Source organism: Sus scrofa, chromosome 14, assembly GCF_000003025.6.
Source record: "Sus scrofa isolate TJ Tabasco breed Duroc chromosome 14, Sscrofa11.1, whole genome shotgun sequence".
Lineage (NCBI taxonomy): Eukaryota > Metazoa > Chordata > Mammalia > Artiodactyla > Suidae > Sus > Sus scrofa.
Genome location: NC_010456.5, coordinates 102,666,208 through 102,683,283, shown reverse-complemented (window position 1 = coordinate 102,683,283; position 17,076 = coordinate 102,666,208). Strand labels below are relative to the sequence as shown.

At 40.9% G+C, this 17,076-nt stretch overlaps 1 long non-coding RNA gene across 1 annotated transcript in view; it reads right to left on the bottom strand.

The window, feature by feature from the left end:
- Positions 217–17,076, bottom strand: part of LOC110256743 — a 47,604-nt gene continuing 30,744 nt past the window's right edge. The window contains exon 5 of the long non-coding RNA XR_002338661.1: positions 217–3,988. This is a non-coding gene — a long non-coding RNA (uncharacterized LOC110256743). The remainder of the gene's footprint in view (positions 3,989–17,076) is intronic.

Here is a 17,076-nt window from a genome sequence, read left to right as displayed (position 1 = left end):
TGCAGAGATGCCGCCAATCCCATAGCACCACAGTGGGAACTCTGAGAGTAACCTGTTTTAATAGGGTCCATATGGTGGGCTCTAGGACCACAGAGTCAGAGGCAGCAGTCCCCAATGTGACTGACTGGTCTGCAGACCTCTACTTAGAATGACCTGCACACTTGTCTAAATTACTCTCATCCCAGGCCTACTGAATCAGAATTAGGTGGAGGAGGATAGAGATGAAAAAAAGAAATTATCTTTTAAAAAAGATCTCCAGATGATACTTTGGCATACCAAAGTTTAAGAAGCCCATCTAAGGAAGTCGGTGCGGCTACTCTGAGACAGGAAAGACAAGTGTGAGTAGGTCAGATGCAAGAGGGATGAAAAAACGATTATTCCAGACCAGGAGTATGTGCCAAGATCTGGAAGTCCAAGAAAGCCAGATGTAAGGCAGGAACCGGTGGTACCTGGGAAACAGGAGTCAGAGCAAAGCATTCCAGAAGGAACAAAGAGACATAAGAAGATGGTAGAACTGGATTCTAGGAGTTGTGATAAAAAATAACATAAGGTGGAAATAATAACATTATCTCTGAGCAGCTAATCTCACAGTATCCTGCTGTAAAAGCAACTTCATGCATAATTTAGAGAGGACCAAAATCAGGAAGGCTATCTAAAGGAAATGAGGGTCCAAATTACGTCCCAGCAAACATCCATATAATAAGAACTGCCAACCAAACTCACCCCTACATTCCCTTTTCCCCAGGGGAGACGGGTTGAACCTAAATAATTTAATCCAGTCTAGAGTTCTTCCTGGCCTTTTCAAGGGAGCATTCGTTAACGGGTAACCTAGCTCCTCTCTCCACACTGCGGAAAGGTGGAAAAGCTTTCTGAACAATAATGGGGCTAGGCTGCCTGGCCAGTGAGAAAATAGATCTCTCTCAATGAGGGTTCTGACCACCTCCTCCCTGAGATAGTATACGTGCCCAGTTTAACCAGTCCATGATTCAAAGGGCTGGTGTGCCTGCAGCTCATACTGGGAAATGAAGCCACATTGTGACCAGAGAGATCCACAGTTACCCGTTATGATGGGAGTTAAAAAAAAAAAAAAAGATTTTGATGTCCATAAACATCTCTGAGCATCCAGTGGGGCTACATCAGACTGAAAAACAGACCTGGGATCTTGACGTGGGAAGGAGGGATGATATCTCATACTGAAGATAAAGGTAGGTTTTTTTCCCTAGAGAAGATGGGTAAAGATTTAGATGAGATATAAGGAAGAAGCTTCCCTGGGAGGGCTAAGACCTGAGGGCAAGTGAATTGAGTCAGCAGTGGGAGAGGACAGTGGGGGGGGGGTGCTTATTCTAGAGGGAGGCCAAGTCTTCAGGTATCTCCCTGCCAAAAAGCAAGAAACCCAGAGCTGGTGAGACCTTTCACTTTACTGAACACAGGAATCAATGTCAGAAGGGAATTCAAATGAAAGAAGGACTCCTTACCTGCGATGTCACCCTGAAAGTGACTCGTAGTTCAGTATGTTTCATGTGTGTGTATTTGTACGAAGCCTGGAATGGAGACTAAAAAGGCAGAAAATGGAACACTGCCCACGTGTATCGTTTCTAGAGTCAGAGGAGATGGTGCGTATTCTCTTTATTCAATGGATTCTGATTAGACTCTGACTAAGCCAGGCATTTGGAAAATAGATGTTGGGCAGGGCTGGTAGAAGGGGTACTCCAGAGCACATAAACTCAAGAAGGGCGTCAAACCAAATCTTTTTCTTATTCTGCCATTTGGACAAGCTGCCTTCTAAAGGACAACTGGGGACTCTGGACCTCAAGGCAATGACGGATTGCTGTGTCTCTAAGAAGAGGACACCCAGCATCCCAGCCCCACACAGATATATGTCTGAAAGGACAGAACCCACAATCCCAAAAGCTTGGGGCTTGAGGAGGTCCCTCCCATCTATTCCTCAGTGGACATTGATGAGCCAGGTGATCAGCATCCCTAACTGAGCTCTTAATACACCCAGAGAGGGAAGACATCCGAGCTACTGCCAACACACATAAGAAGAAGGCATGAATTACCCTGGAACACCTGCCCACAGTGGTTTGTGGCTGTTTTGTTTTTCGTCAGTGACTTTCCCCGGGGCAGTCCCCTTGAGGGATCCCAGAATCTGCTTTTTTTTTTTTTTTTTTTTTTTTTTCTGCCTTCCCTCCACCCCACCCCCACAGAGTTATCAGATAAAATCCATGACACGCTAGTAACTTGGAGTTGCAGATAAACAGTGAGTAACTATTTAGTATAAGAGTATCTCAAAAATTACCAAAAATGCTTCCAGTTTAACTGGGCATCTTGTGTTTGCGTTCGTGAAGCCCCACCCTCAAGGGACCCCCCCTGAGGAAGCGGATACCTAATTCCCTGCCTGTGGGCAGTTAATTAGGGGCCTTTCACCTACTTGGAGGCTACCGATTTTATCACATATGAAAACTTCCAGTGTTATCTTTAAGAGGAGAAAGAAAAGTGACTATTTCTCCATTCCACAGGGAGTTTTGGTTATACCCAACATGCCACTTTAGTAAGGAAACTGAGAAGAGAAATCCAGGATTATTAGTTTGCTATGAAGCCCCCCCCCCAAACTCTACTTAACTCCACAGTGTTGGGGTATAAACGAAAGGTAGACAAGGAGGGCACAGATGATACCAAGGCAATGTGATCTGAAACTGTCAAAAGAAGATTTTTTACAACCACAGGTTCCTTTGTTGGTTAGTTTTGCGTGGGGCTTTTTTTGTTTTGTTTTTTTACAGCACTGGTACTGTACTTTCATTTTGAGAAAGCAACCTGCCCTGAGCCAGAGTGAGAGCTAGATAAATTGCTCCCATCACATCAGATTTTTAATGACTGAAACTCCCAGCCTGGAGATTTTTGAAACTTTGATGAGTATAAACTGGAAAAAGTCACTTAAGTACTTCAAGTGATTTTCTACCTTGAGGAAGTGAAAATTTCAATAAATCCTTTCATAGCAGAACCTTCATTAGACCTCCCAGACAGGGATCTTTATTTACACAAACATAAAGCCAGTGTTGACCCACTGCTGCTGCTACTTCCTCTTTTTTTCTTTTCATGGCCGTGCCTGCAGCATATGGAAGTTCCCAGGCTAGGGGTTGAATCGGAGCTGCAGCTGCAGGCCTACACCACAGCCACAGCAACACCAGATCCGAGGCACATCTGCAACCTGCACCACAGTTCACAGCATCGCTGGATCCTTAACCCACTGAGCAAGGCCAGGGATAGAACCCGCAGCCTCATGGAGACTATGCCAGGTTCTTAACCTGCTGAGCCACAAGGAAACTCCAACCCAGTGCTTCTTATTAGAAAGTGCAGTTACCATTAACTTCAATGCCATTTGAACTGGAAGCTCACTGTTCCGTTTGGAAATACAAATACAAACTGTTTTTTGCCTTAATCTGAGCTTCCTCTATGTATACTTTCTTTGGTTTGGGGGCTTGCTTGCAGAAGCTGAGGGTCTAGAGTTGAAAAAACAAGAAAAACTTGAAATCCAGATCTCATGCTAGAGGAATTTGATGGAGTTCATCAAAGCTCAGCCCAAACATACTGGGCCATAGCTGTCTCACTCACACTGTTATTTAAACTAAATTATACAGAATATACTGAGTTTGGACCTCTGTAATAATGTAACTGTCACGTTGCAGCATATAGAGCAACATCACCCCCTAGTGGTGGGGGTTGGTATTACTCCTTAAGAAAGGAGAAATTCCCATAGTCAATCATTCCAAAAAAAAAAAAAGACCAATCATATCAGGATTAGGTTACTCCCTCACCCCCAAGAAAAAGATGTCTTAAATACATAAGTATTTGTTTCTCTTTCTAAAAGAAAGTCTAGAAGTAGGCATTCAGAGCTCTTAGGTCAGCTCCTCAGCCTTAATAAATGGCTTCCATTCTCAGGGTCACAGGATGGCTGCTTCAGCTCCAGCCATCATATCCACATTGCAGCCTGGAAAGAAGAAAAGTAGAAGAGGGAAAAATAGTGTGTGTAAATTAATGTGCTTTATTTATTTATTCAGTTTTTTTTTTTTTTTTTGGCCATGCCTGTGGCATGCAGAAGTTCCTGTACCGCAAGAGTGACAATGCCAGATCCTTAACCCACTGAGCCACCAGGGAACTCCATGAATGTGTTTTAGAATGAGTCTGTCCCACTGATTCTCCTTTAAATAGCCTTTCTAGAGTTTCCAACGTGGTTTAGCACATTAAAAACCTGACTAGTACCCATGAGGATGCAAGTTCCATTCCTGGCTTCAGTGTATTAAGGATCCAGCATTGCCATGAGCTTGGTGTAGGTTGCAGATGCAGCTCGGATCTGGTGATGCTGTAGCTGTGATGTAGGCCAGCAGCTGCAGGTCCAATTCAACCCCTAGCCTGGGAACTTCCATATGCCACATCTGCAGCCTTCAAAAGCAAAAAATGAATAAATAGCCTTTCTATGAAGTTTTGCCATTTGCAACAACATAGATGGGCTAGGAGGGTATGATGCTAACTGAGGTAAATCAGAGAAAGACAAATATTGTATGATATCATTAACATGAAGAATCTAAAAAAAATAAAAGAAACTAATAAATATAACAAAAAGGAAATAGATTCACAGATATAGAGAATAAATTAGTGGCTACCAGTGGGGAGAGGAAAGAAGGGGATCAAGACAGGGGTAGGGGATTAAGAAGTACTAACCATTATGCATAAAATAAATAAGATCTAAGAATATGTACACACAGGGAATAGAGCCAATATTTTATAATACTTATAAATGAGTATAACCTTTAAAAACTGTGAATCACTATCCTGTGCACCTGAAATTTACATAATATTGTACAGCAGCTATATCTCAATTAAAAAAAAAAGGGAAGGAAAAAAAAAATAGCCTCTCTAAAGTCTCCCAAACAGTTCCAAAACTGACTGAGGGGTTGAGAAATAGTCTTTTACCTGGGTAACTTACCACCCTCAATAAATAGGGGTGCTATTAACAAGGAGTCAGGAGAGGAGTTCCTGTTGTGGCTTAGTGGTTAATGAACCAAACTAGTATCCCTGAGGACGTGGGTTTGATCCTTGGCCTCGATCAGTGGGATCTGATCAGGATCAGGATCAGGATCAGGATCTGGCGTTTCTGTGAGCTGTGGTGTAGGTCACAGACGTGGCTCGGACCTGGCATTGCTGTGGCTGTGGTGTAGGCTGGCAGCTCTAGCTCCAATTCGACCCCTAGCCTGGGAACCTCCATATGCCACAGATGTGGCCCTAAAAAGACAAAAACTAGGGATTTCTCATCATGGCTTAGCAGAAACCAATCTGACTAGCATCCATGAGGACACAGGTTTGATCTCTGGCCTCACACAGTAGGTCAAGGATTCAGCTTTGCTGTGAGCTGTGGCGTAGTTTGCAGATGCAACTCGAATCTGGCGTTGCTGTGGCTGTGGCATAGGCTGGCAGCTACAGCTCTGACTGGACCCCTAGCCTGAAAATTTCCATATGCTGCGGATGTGGCCCTAAAAAAAGACAAAAAAAAAAAAAAAGACAAAAAAGAAAATAAAATAAAGGAGGCAAGAGAATAAATATTGGGATGAAAGGGGACAGGGGCAAGAGCAGTTGCTGCCTCTCTGGCAAGCAGGCCTGAACGCTGAAAGACAGAGAAGCACATTCTCTCTTGAAGTCACGTGACAGTTGGGCCTGAATTCTTGGGTGGCATGTTTGAACTGGGGTGAGTTGATCCTCCTCATAATACATATAAAAAAGCATCTTCTAGGGAATCTTAGAATTTGCTTGGGGACTTGGGAGCCCAGGGCTAAGTGCCTGAGACATGGCAGCCACAGGCTCAGAGTCACTGGGGTCTTTTTTTTTTTAATATATTTTATTTCTTAGAGGAGTTTTAAGTTCACAGTCAAACCATGAGAGTAAGGTAGAGAGGGAGCCCATATTACCCCCCACCCCCCACATGCAGCACCTTCCCCATGTGGGCAGAACATTTGTTACAATTAATGACCCTTCATTGACACATCATGGTCACCCAAAGTCCCTAGTTTATATTAGGGTTCACTCTCAGTGTTGTACATTCTGTGAGTTTAGTCAAATGTATAACATGTATCCATCATTATAGTATCATACAGAATAGTTTCACTGCTCTAAAAATCCTCTGTGCTCTTCCTGTTCCCTTTCCCTCCCCCAAAACCTGGCAATCACTGATCTTTCTACTGTCTCCATAGTTTACCTTTCATAGAATGTCATATAGTTGGAGCCCTATAGTATGTAGCCTTTCTAGATTAACTTCTTTCACTTAGTAATATGCATTTAAGATTTAAGTTTCCACCATGCCTTTGCATGGTTCAATAGCTTTTTTTTTTTTTTTTTTTTTAGTGGTGAGTAATATTCTGCTGCTTTGGAGGCACCACTAGACTTCATTTTACTGATGTGGACTTTGGGAATCAGTTCTTATTGATGCCTGAAGTTTATGATTCCACAAACTCTACCCCTCAGAATAAAATTGTGTGTCTACATTAGAGCACAGAAGAGGAATAATTAAATAGGTCGGAACAAACATGGCAATAAATAAATGAAAAAAAAAAGGAAAAGTCCAAATCCCACAGCACCACATACAGATCTCCCTGAATCTGGCCTGTGCTTGTTCTCCAACCTCATCTTCTACCACCATGCCTGCTGTCACGCCCAGCCAGGTCACCTCTCCAGGTCTATCACAGCCTGAATGCCTTCAACGTCTCTGCCTGGAATTTCTGCCCGCTTTGCATGTGCCAAGTGACTCCCAAATCTTCCTTCAAGTCATCCATGTGACACCTTCTCTGGCAGAGCTGAGCACTCCCTTCCTCCTTCCAGCCACCTGTGCACTCTGGCATGTTCTTGTCACACTGAACATCAGTGGCAGTTGGGTACAAGCAGACCTCTCCCACTGACCAATGAGCTCCCTGAGGCTAGGAAGCCCTTCCCGTGGAGCAAAACTGGAAGCTCATGAGGCACATAATAAATGCTTAATTAATGGTGGTTAAAAGAGTCAATAAGCATGTGTGCATACATTTTACTTGATTTTTCTATTTAGAGCATCAGACTATTGACTGCCATTTTCAGTGGGATCCGCTCTGCTCAATTTATTTGCTAAAATACCTAAAGGATTTATTCTGCTTGAGACTTTATGAATACACACAAAAAGGACTCACTGGAAATACCACCATGGAGAATAACTAAAATTTATACACGCAGCAAAAAGAAACATTAGAAATACCATTTAATTGGGAATAATTAAATCTATGAAATGGGATAAACTATGTTTTGCTTCTGGAACAGTTAACTGAGGCAAACATAAGAGAAGCAACAAATATTTATAGTGTATCCAGACATTAACTTGTGACTGCTTCTCCCTCTGGAATTAGAAAGGTTTTGAAAGAGGAAGGCTAATGCCATAGAAAAGATGGGGTAAGCAAGGGTTTGGTAAGAAAGTTTGTTGTGTTTACACAAACCAAAACAGATCCCAAATCTCAGAAGTTTAACACAGGGAAAGTTTATTTTCCACTCAGGCAGGTCTCCTTCATGTGCTGTCTGCACCACCTCACACACACTGCCTCCAACACCACTGATTGATCCCAGGCCACTTCACTCTGCTCACCTCCCATTCGTCAGCACCCTGTCACATGACCCCTCTGCCTGCTGGGAATTAAGGAGGAGGAACCCTGCTCTGCAGGGAAGGAGATGCTGCAGAGATCAGCAAGCAGGGCATCCCCAACAGAGTGCTTTTGGAGTCCACATCTGTGGAAGGGATTGGACAGATCAAGCCTCAGCAGTCACCTTGGGAGCCTGGGCTGACTCTGTGAGGGGTTCTGTAGACCAGATATCTTCAGGGCTGTCCTGATTTGGGGCAAAAAGGGCTGGATCTCTGTTCCCCTGCATTGATCAGCCACTGGCTCAGGCTGTTCTGGGAAGGGGTGTGACCCTGAGTAAGGCAGCTCAGCCAAGGCAATTCCAGAGAAGACTGACTCCAAGGGCTGTGTGCCAGCAGCTGGAGAATAAGTCCAGCTCGCATCCCTGACAAGGGTCTAGGAGGCTCATCAGAGCACGTGCACAGTGAGTCACACAGTCTTCCAAGCAGAGAGATCACACTGGAATCCTCTTTCATCATCCTGGCCTTAAACCTATCACTGGCTTGACCTGTGAACCCCACCAGTTGTCTCTGCTAGCAATTCCAATAAGCTTGGGCATAAAGCACATTCTTTATCCCTAACTACTCTGGCTGTTCCTGCTGGCTGAACCCCACCCTCCAAAAAATGTTCTGAAAAATTCCTGCTGCCCTTTAAACCAGAGAACAGCTTCTCATCTGCTCTGGGTCTTTGCCAAGCTCACCATGAATAGGGGGTATCTGTCTCTCTTTGAGCTGCCTCTGGCTACCGTGAGCCAGGACTCTTCCACAGTAAATAGCCTTTTCCAGGCTGGACTTCTGTTTAGCATTACCCAATATCTACTACTCCTGCAGTAAGAACCAGACTTGATTTTTCTGTTTAACCATTTCATGCCCACTATTCACTGGTTATGCTGGAAACAGCATGGCCCTGTTGAGAAACACCTGTGCAAATTCATCATTTGTTTAGTGGGTCTCCTGTAGAGAGGATGTGGATCTGGACTCTAATGTTCCAGAGGGCACTTCTTGGACTCCATTTTTACATGTTCTAATCACATTCTTTCTATGGAGACAATAATGGCTGGCATTTATTACAAAGCACTTCACATGTGATAACTTACTAAATTTTCACACCTATCCTATGCAGAGGTACTAATATTTTTCCTGACTTGCATATAAGAAAACCAAGGCACAGGCAGTTGAAGATGCTTGCCTAAGGTCATATGAGGCATAGATGGTGGAATTAGTATGGAACCCCAGGTAGTCTAACTGTGAGGTTCAGGCTCTTAATCACTATATTATATGGCCTATCAGTGTCCAGGGAGTGGGCTCATAAATTAGCAAGGTGGAACCTCTCATAAGAATCATTGAATGTACTGAAGTCCAATGTACTGACGTCCTTTCATGGAAAGCCCAGTAAGAAAAGAAGCCCTAGCTTGGAACTCCCTTCACAAGCCAGAAAAAGTAAATTAAAAATGAGTAAATTTAGGGAGAGGAATTCCCCATTAAAAAAAAACTGGACCTGGTATTAAATGACAAATGTATAGGCGTTGGTGTTTTAGCATGGGACAACTTATAAGTAGTTCTGTGGTATGTATTGTGGTACCATGAAGCCATAAGGTAGTAAAATATATTTAGATTTGGAAGAGAGATAGCAACCATGATTTGTGGGTATGTACAGTGGGGCAGAGAGGGGCAGGAAGAATGAGCTGTCTTCTATGACATGGAGACTCGTGTCTGTCCCTGCGGGTGTACAGGGCCATGAGGCTACAACCCCACCATCCTCATCCACCTCTGTCTTTGCAGGAAGCCTAACTACCTCCAAGTTATAAGGTGGTGTTATGTTAAATCGTCTGGTGGGAGCTGGGCGACAACCTTACAAACCCGATCTCAATGCTGAACAAATTGTTCCTTTGTCTTCAGGTGTGGCGATGTGATGGAATCTGTCCACACCACAGCCCCTGGGAAATGGGGCTGGACAGACATTTGGTGCCAGGCTTCTTTGACAGGAATGCTAACCTGTCAAGTCGGCTCCAGTGTCAGGATACAAATAGCCATAATGAGGCCATCGACCAAGCTTAGCGAGTCCTGCCCGGTGATGAAATGTGCTTGCAATAGGCAGGGTCTGGAGGTGATTTGGGCCTGACAGCTCAGCCTCCAAACCACATTTTCCATGTGTCAGGAAAATGAACACCATGTCCATTGCACATGGTTTTAGCAATTAGACCTTTATTAATACCGCAGAGCAGCTGGAACTAGAAATAGTCTCAAGTGCTCACATTTTTTCAACATACAAATTACCATAGCAGCGGCAGCTGCTGAGGCCAGGTTTATTCATCTTGGGCCAAAATTCTCATACTCTTGACCCCATGTTTTGGGCCTGGACTTTGTGACTCCAAGAAAATATGGCCGCAAAGCTCTACTCTGGGGAATCAGACATTCCTCCCTAAAGACCGTGTCTTCTCCCCCAGCCTTTCTGTTCTCTCCATGGCCTAGTGGTTTGGGTTTTAGAAAGCAACTCTCCAGAGTTCATGTTGTGGCTAAGAAGGTTAAGGACCCAACATTTTCTCTGTGAGGACATGGGTTCGATCCCTGGCCTTGCTCACTCCGGTGTTGCCATGAGCTGTGGTGCAGGTCTCAGATGTGGCTTGGATCCTGCCTTGCTGTGGCTGTGGTGTAGGCCTGCAGCTGCAGCTCCAATTTGACCCTTAGCCTGGGAACTTCCATATGCTGTGGGTGTGGCCCTAAAAAGACAAAAAAAAAAAAAAAAAAAAAAAAAAAAAAAGGAAGGAAGGAAGGAACTTCCCTTCCTGAGTTTGCGGTTTCATTTCTCCCCCAGTGGGAGTATTGTAGTACATAACTCTCTTACTCCTGCCCTCACCCATACCCCACCAAGGTTTCTAAGCCAACAGCCTGCCCAGGGAGAACCCTTCTGCAGCTTCTCAATTTCCCTTGGGCATGCCCATACGTGTGTGTATGTGTGTTTGTGTGTGTGTGTGTGTGTCAGCAGGGGACAGTTTCCACTGTGGAACCACTCTGGGTATTTGCACATTCCTCCTTGTGTTCACCTAGATTTACTCCCTGAGTCTGGCCTCATCAGTTATCTTCCAGTTTATATTCACTTTGTGGAATAAAAGGAAGACAGATCTTCTGAGTGTCCTGAGCATTCCTAACAGTTCTTCTCTCATATACTCCAGAGAAAGAGGGAAAGGAGTTGAGACATTAAGTCCTCTCTCGGTCAAAGGAGGAAGATAACTTAGTCTTCAAGAGTGAGGTCCCATGTCTGCTCCTCTACAATGTGTCTCCATTTATTTATGTTTTCCTCATCTATGAATTCCTGTCATATTAAGTACAGTTGTCCCTTGTATCCTTAGGGCATTGGTTCCAGGATCACCCTCCCTGCACCTCCCACTATAAACAGCAGATGCTCAAGTCTCTTTCATTAAAAGGTGTAGTATTCGCATGTAAACTTTGAATCCTCTCGTATACTTGAAATCATCTCTCAATTACCTATAACCCTTAATACAATGTAAATGCTATGTAAATAGTTTCTAGAGCACAGAAAATTCAAGTTTTGCTGTTTGGAACTTTCTGGATTTTTTCTTTTTTCCGAATATCTTTGATCTGTGGTTGGTTGAATCTGTGAATGAAGAATCTGCTGGGTTACCTAATGGAAATACTTCAAAAAAAAGTGCAGGAAAGAGGGCTAGAACAGATTCTTTGCTCTCAGACCTCTCTCTGAAAGAACCAGATCTGCCCACACTTTGATCTCAGCCTTCTCAGAACTGTGAGGCCACAAATTTCTATTGCGTAAGACACCTGTTTGCGGTACTTCATTATGGCATTTCTAGAAAACAAGTACAGGTACACTATGAGACCTTGTGTTTTCCACATATTTTCCCTAAAGTTTTTTTAAATAGGGGAGTGTCTGTCTTGGCACAGCAAAAACGGATCTGACCAGGAACCATGAGGTTGCAGGTTCAATCCCTGGCCTTGCTTGGTGGGTTAAGGATCCGGTGTTGTCATGAGCTGTGGTGTAGGCCGCAGACATGGCTTGGATCCCGCGTTGCTGTGGCTGTGGCATAGGCCGGCAGCAACGGCTCTGATTAGACCCCTAGCTTGGGAACCTCCATATGCCGCGGGTGCAGCCCTAGAAAAGGCAAAAAAGACAAAAAAAAAAAAAAAAAGACACACACAAAAAATTTGAAATAGAAAAGTAAAAAGAAGAAAATAAGCCAGAAAAAATGGTTTACAATCTTCCTGCACAGAGAACTCTTGCTGTTTATGTATATAGTATATATTATCCTGCTGTATATAAAACATAAAATTGTATGTTATGTTTTAAAAACATATAATTAGTATATGTATAATCCCAATATATTATATATGGTATATAGGCTACATACATATACATATGCATAAATATACACACATAAGTACATAACATACACTATACACACATGTAACATATATGTAACACATATGTAACACACATATATGTAACATATGTTCTGAATTACCCAACTCAGATTTAGGAAAGTGCAAAAAAAGAAAGAAAGAAAGAAAAAGCTTCTGCTCCTTAGTCTCTCTCCCCGCGACTGTTAACCACTGTGAACACTTAACCACTGATTCTGCCCACCCCAAAAATTGTTTATACCAGCAACTATATATATCAACTGATCTTAAAAGGAAAATTATGCAGAAGGAATCACATTTTGTGTATCCTTCTATCCTTTGCTGTTTTCCTTAAATGATATGTTGGAAATCCACTCAGATGAGCACACACCGAGAGCTCTCATTCCTTCATGGCTGCACCGTACTCCACTGTGTGGATACATATTGATTCGGGTACCCACATATCCCAAGGGCCTGGATTCTCTCTGCTCAGCTCTGCTAGGGTGGATTAGGAATGTGCTGAAGCACCTTAGGAGCTGGTAGGGTAAGCGCTGAGGATGGAAGTGCTTTGCCTAAAGTGATACAGAGAATTAACAGAAGTGGTTCCAGCTGTTAGGGATGTCAAGACATTTTCTGTAATTATATGATATTTTGTCACCAGAACAATGTAAGGATGTCACCTCTGAAAGGAAAACATCTCAAAGCTGCATATTTACAAAAAAAGAACAAAAAAGAAATTTGGAAGCAGACTTTTCTAACCTGTTTATAGCTCTTCCAAATGAAGAGCTTTAGTGAGTTAACATGTACGTTAAATATGTAAAAATGCAACAAATTCCAAATAGTTTGTAAGAACAATTGTTTAACATCATGGGAAATAGAAATGTAATCATAGAATTTAAAATAAACTTTTGTGTAATTGACAAATGGGGGTAAAAAAATTAGTATTGTGACTTAGCAAGGGTTCCTACTGTTGTTCCCATTTGTATCCACGTCTTTATGAGAAATCTAAGTTTTTGTTCTTGCTCTTAGCTGTTATAACCCCTAAAACCAAGTATCAAAATAAGCCAAATATGTAACCAGATCTTCCTGTTGCTTTATGTTGGAGCATGTTAAAGCAAGTGTGATTCAAGATATTTAAAACCGGAGTTCCCGTCGTGGCGCAGTGGTTAACGAATCCGACTAGGAACCATGAGGTTGCGGGTTCGGTCCCTGCCCTGGCTCAGTGGGTTAACGATCCGGCGTTGCCGTGAGCTGTGGTGTAGGTTGCAGATGCGGCTCGGATCCCGCGTTGCTGTGGCTCTGGCGTAGGCCGGTGGCTGCAGCTCCGATTCAACCCCTAGCCTGGGAACCTCCATATGCCGCAGGAGCGGCCCAAGAAATAGCAACAACAACAACAACAAAAAAGACAAAAGACAAAAACAAACAAACAAACAAACAAAAAATAAAAAAAGAAAAAAAGAAAAAAAAAATTAAAAAAAAAAAAAAAGATATTTAAAACCAATGAAGTATATTTATCCAATTTAAATCTTTAAAGTATTATTAATTATAGCCACTAATGCAGCTAAAGAAAAATGCTTTTTAGATTAAGAAAATAAATTTAATTTTTAATTATTTCTTTCATATATGCAGTCTTTTATGTTTCTATTTTAGATATGTTGTATTTTGTACATACTAGTACATTAATACATGCATAAATTTATTAATATATAAATATTATGTATACTTATATATTCAGTGAATATATATACTATAGTACTGTACTATATAGAGTATATCTATCTATCAATATATACATTTAGACATATGGACTCAAAATTGGCTTTATTCATAAGGATGTAAAATAAAATTTTGAGGGGAAAATATAAATTAAACTGCTAGCTAATAGCAATAACAGAAACATAATGAAACAATAACTTCAAAATGCTGAGGAGAAATAACCCTTTAGAATTCTATTCTCAGCTAAACTAAAATTCAAGAGTGAAAGCAACCTAAAGACATCATCAGGCAAGCAGAGATTGAAATAATTGGCTAGTTCACGTGTTCCCCATTGAAAAGTATTCCAAATTCTTCTTCTCTGGAAGAAGGCATAGGAAGCCAGAAGCGAAGGCAAGTGAAGAGACTGATAAATAAATATGTGGGCAAGTCCAAATGAACACTGTGACCACAAAGCAATATAACGATGATTTTCTCTGAGGTTATAAAAACTAAAATACTAGACAAAACAAGCATGTAGTACAAGAAATAGTGGTACAAATGAATGGACTAAGGCAATGTTCAGGAGGCAGGTAGAGATAGTGATTCACTTTAGGTTTCATTATGTCAAAATTCCAGTGTGAACATGAGAGTCAAAATTGGTATTTCCTGGAAAGTGTCCAAAAGCAACAAGAAGAATGAAAAGTAAAAGTTGACCTCCAATTTTAGCAAAACTGGAAAAGAGCTAGAAGTTGAGTCATAAAATAAGTGGAAATTCTTCCCCAAAGCAGTGGACATCAAGCACGGGAGTATATGAGTGGAAGCATAAAGAGCATCAGTGGCTGAAAATCTCAGGAAAAGTTAGCAAAAATTTCCCAAAGGTATAAACTTTAAGCAAGGAACAATGAGAATGAGGTATGGGCAATGGTGGCAGAATCTCTGGACCTGATTCAGTTCCCGGAGGAAGATGAAGTGGGAACAAAGAAGGAATTATCATACAGATAGGCTAGGAACTGTCCATTAGAAAGATCAAAACATCCTGAAATCATTAACTTTTAAGATGGTAATCTCAAAACATATAAACCACAAATGACCATAATGGCAAAAAAAAAAATCAAGAAATCTACAATCATAACGAGATATTTTAACACAATGCTCAACCTTAAATAGCTCAAGCAAACAAAATAATTAGCCATCCTATAAAAGATTTAAACAACACATTTAATAACTTCAACATGATGTTTTCTGTATCTAACAGAGACTACCCATTGAACTTATTTTTGAATAACCACATACTTGGCCATAAAGCAAGTATGCAAAAGTAACAAATGAATCAATATCATACAGACCGCATTCCCTTTTGAAATTCTATTAAATTGCAAGTGAATTATAAAAAAATGCATATGGAACCATATGTTTGGAAATTTTAAAACACTTCTGAGTTATTATTAGGTTAAAACGGAAATCATAATGGAAAATGGAAAATATCTAGAGCTAAATGATGAGGGGGGGAATTGCGTATGAAAATTGTGAGCTATAGTTAAAGCAGTACTTCCAAGAGAAAATTACAGACATATATGAACATGTATACATACATCTGAAAAGAAGAAAATTTGAATATTTAAGGATCACATCTAATTACAGATGTCAGAAAAAATTAATAGTGTGAACTCAAGCAAAGACAAAGAAAAGAAGATACAGATAAGAGAAAAAATTAATGAAATAGAAAACAAACAGCTGAGATGGCCAATGAAGGCAAAAGATAAGAAGAAAAGGAAAGATAGCACAAATGAACCATAGTGGAAAAGAAAAAAAGTATAGATATAGCATAAATTTACCAAGTCTTGAGACTGCTTTGTATGTCTCTATTGTTATAACACTGACATTTTAGATAAAATGGAAACACTTCTGGAAAATAAAACTCAAAAAGAAATGGAAAAGCTGAATAGACATATGGCCTTTTAAGTATTTAATCAGTAATTTAAAATCTGTCTACAAAAAAGAGTTGGCCTCAGGGGGTTTTACAGGTTAAGTTTTTCCTAGCTTTCAGGGAAAACTGAATTCCTATCTAATGCAATCTGTTCCAGAAAAAAGATAAAGGGGACCACTTTCCAAGTTATTATGTGATAATAGTATAACCTTAACAACAGAAACTGGAAGAACCATTACCAAAAAAAAGGAAAATAAAATAGAATTCCATTTATAAAAAATATATATACAATTTTGAAATCAAAGCTTAGCAAAGTAAATCTAGCAGTGTTAAAAGAATACATCATCCAGTCATCTGTCTATGGACATTTGGGTTGTTTCCATGACTTAGCTATTGTGAATAGTGCTGCAATGAACATGCGGGTACATGTGTTTTTATCAAGAAAAGTTTTGTCTGGATATATGACCAAGAGTGGGATTGCTGTGTCATATGGTAGTTCTACGCACAGTTTTCTAAGGTACCTCTGTACTGTTTTCCATAGTGGTTGTACCAATTTACATTCCCACCAACAGTGCAGGAGGGTTCCTTTTTCTTCACACCCCCTCCAGAATTTGTTACTTGTGGACTTATTAATGATGGCCATTCTGACTGGTGTGAGGTGGTATCTCATGGTAGTTTTGATTTGCATTACTCTAATAATCAGTGATATTGAGAAGATGTGGTATATATGCACAATGGAATACTACTCAGCCATAAAAAAGAACAAAATAATGCCATTTGCAGCAACATGGATGGAACTAGAGACTCTCATCCTGAGTGAAGTCAGAAAGAGAAAGACAAATACCATATGATATAATTTATATCTGGAAGGTAGTATACGGCACAAATGAACCTTTCCACAGAAAAGAAAATCATGGACTTGGAGAACAGATTTGTGGTTGTCAAGGGGGAGGGGGAGGAGTGGGATAGATTGGAAGCTTGGAGTTAACAGATGCAGGCTATTGCCTTTGGAATGGATTAGCAATGAGATCCTGCTGTGTAGCACTGGGAACTATGTCTGGTCACTTATGATGGAGCCTGATAATGTGAGAAAAAAGAATGTATACATGTATGTGTAACTGGGTCACTTTGCTATACAGTAGGAAATTGACAGAACACTGTAAACCGGCTATAATGGAAAAAAATCATTATATTAAAAAAAATAAATAAAAGAATACATCATAACCACATTGGGTTACTCAAGAAATGAAAGCTTAACAATAGAAAAAGTATTCATGTAATTAGCTACACATATAATTAAGAAGAAAAAACATGTGATCACCTCAAAAGATGCAGAAAATGCATTTGATAAAATTCAATAGCCATTCATAACCAAAATATTTTAGCATACTGGGAATAAAAA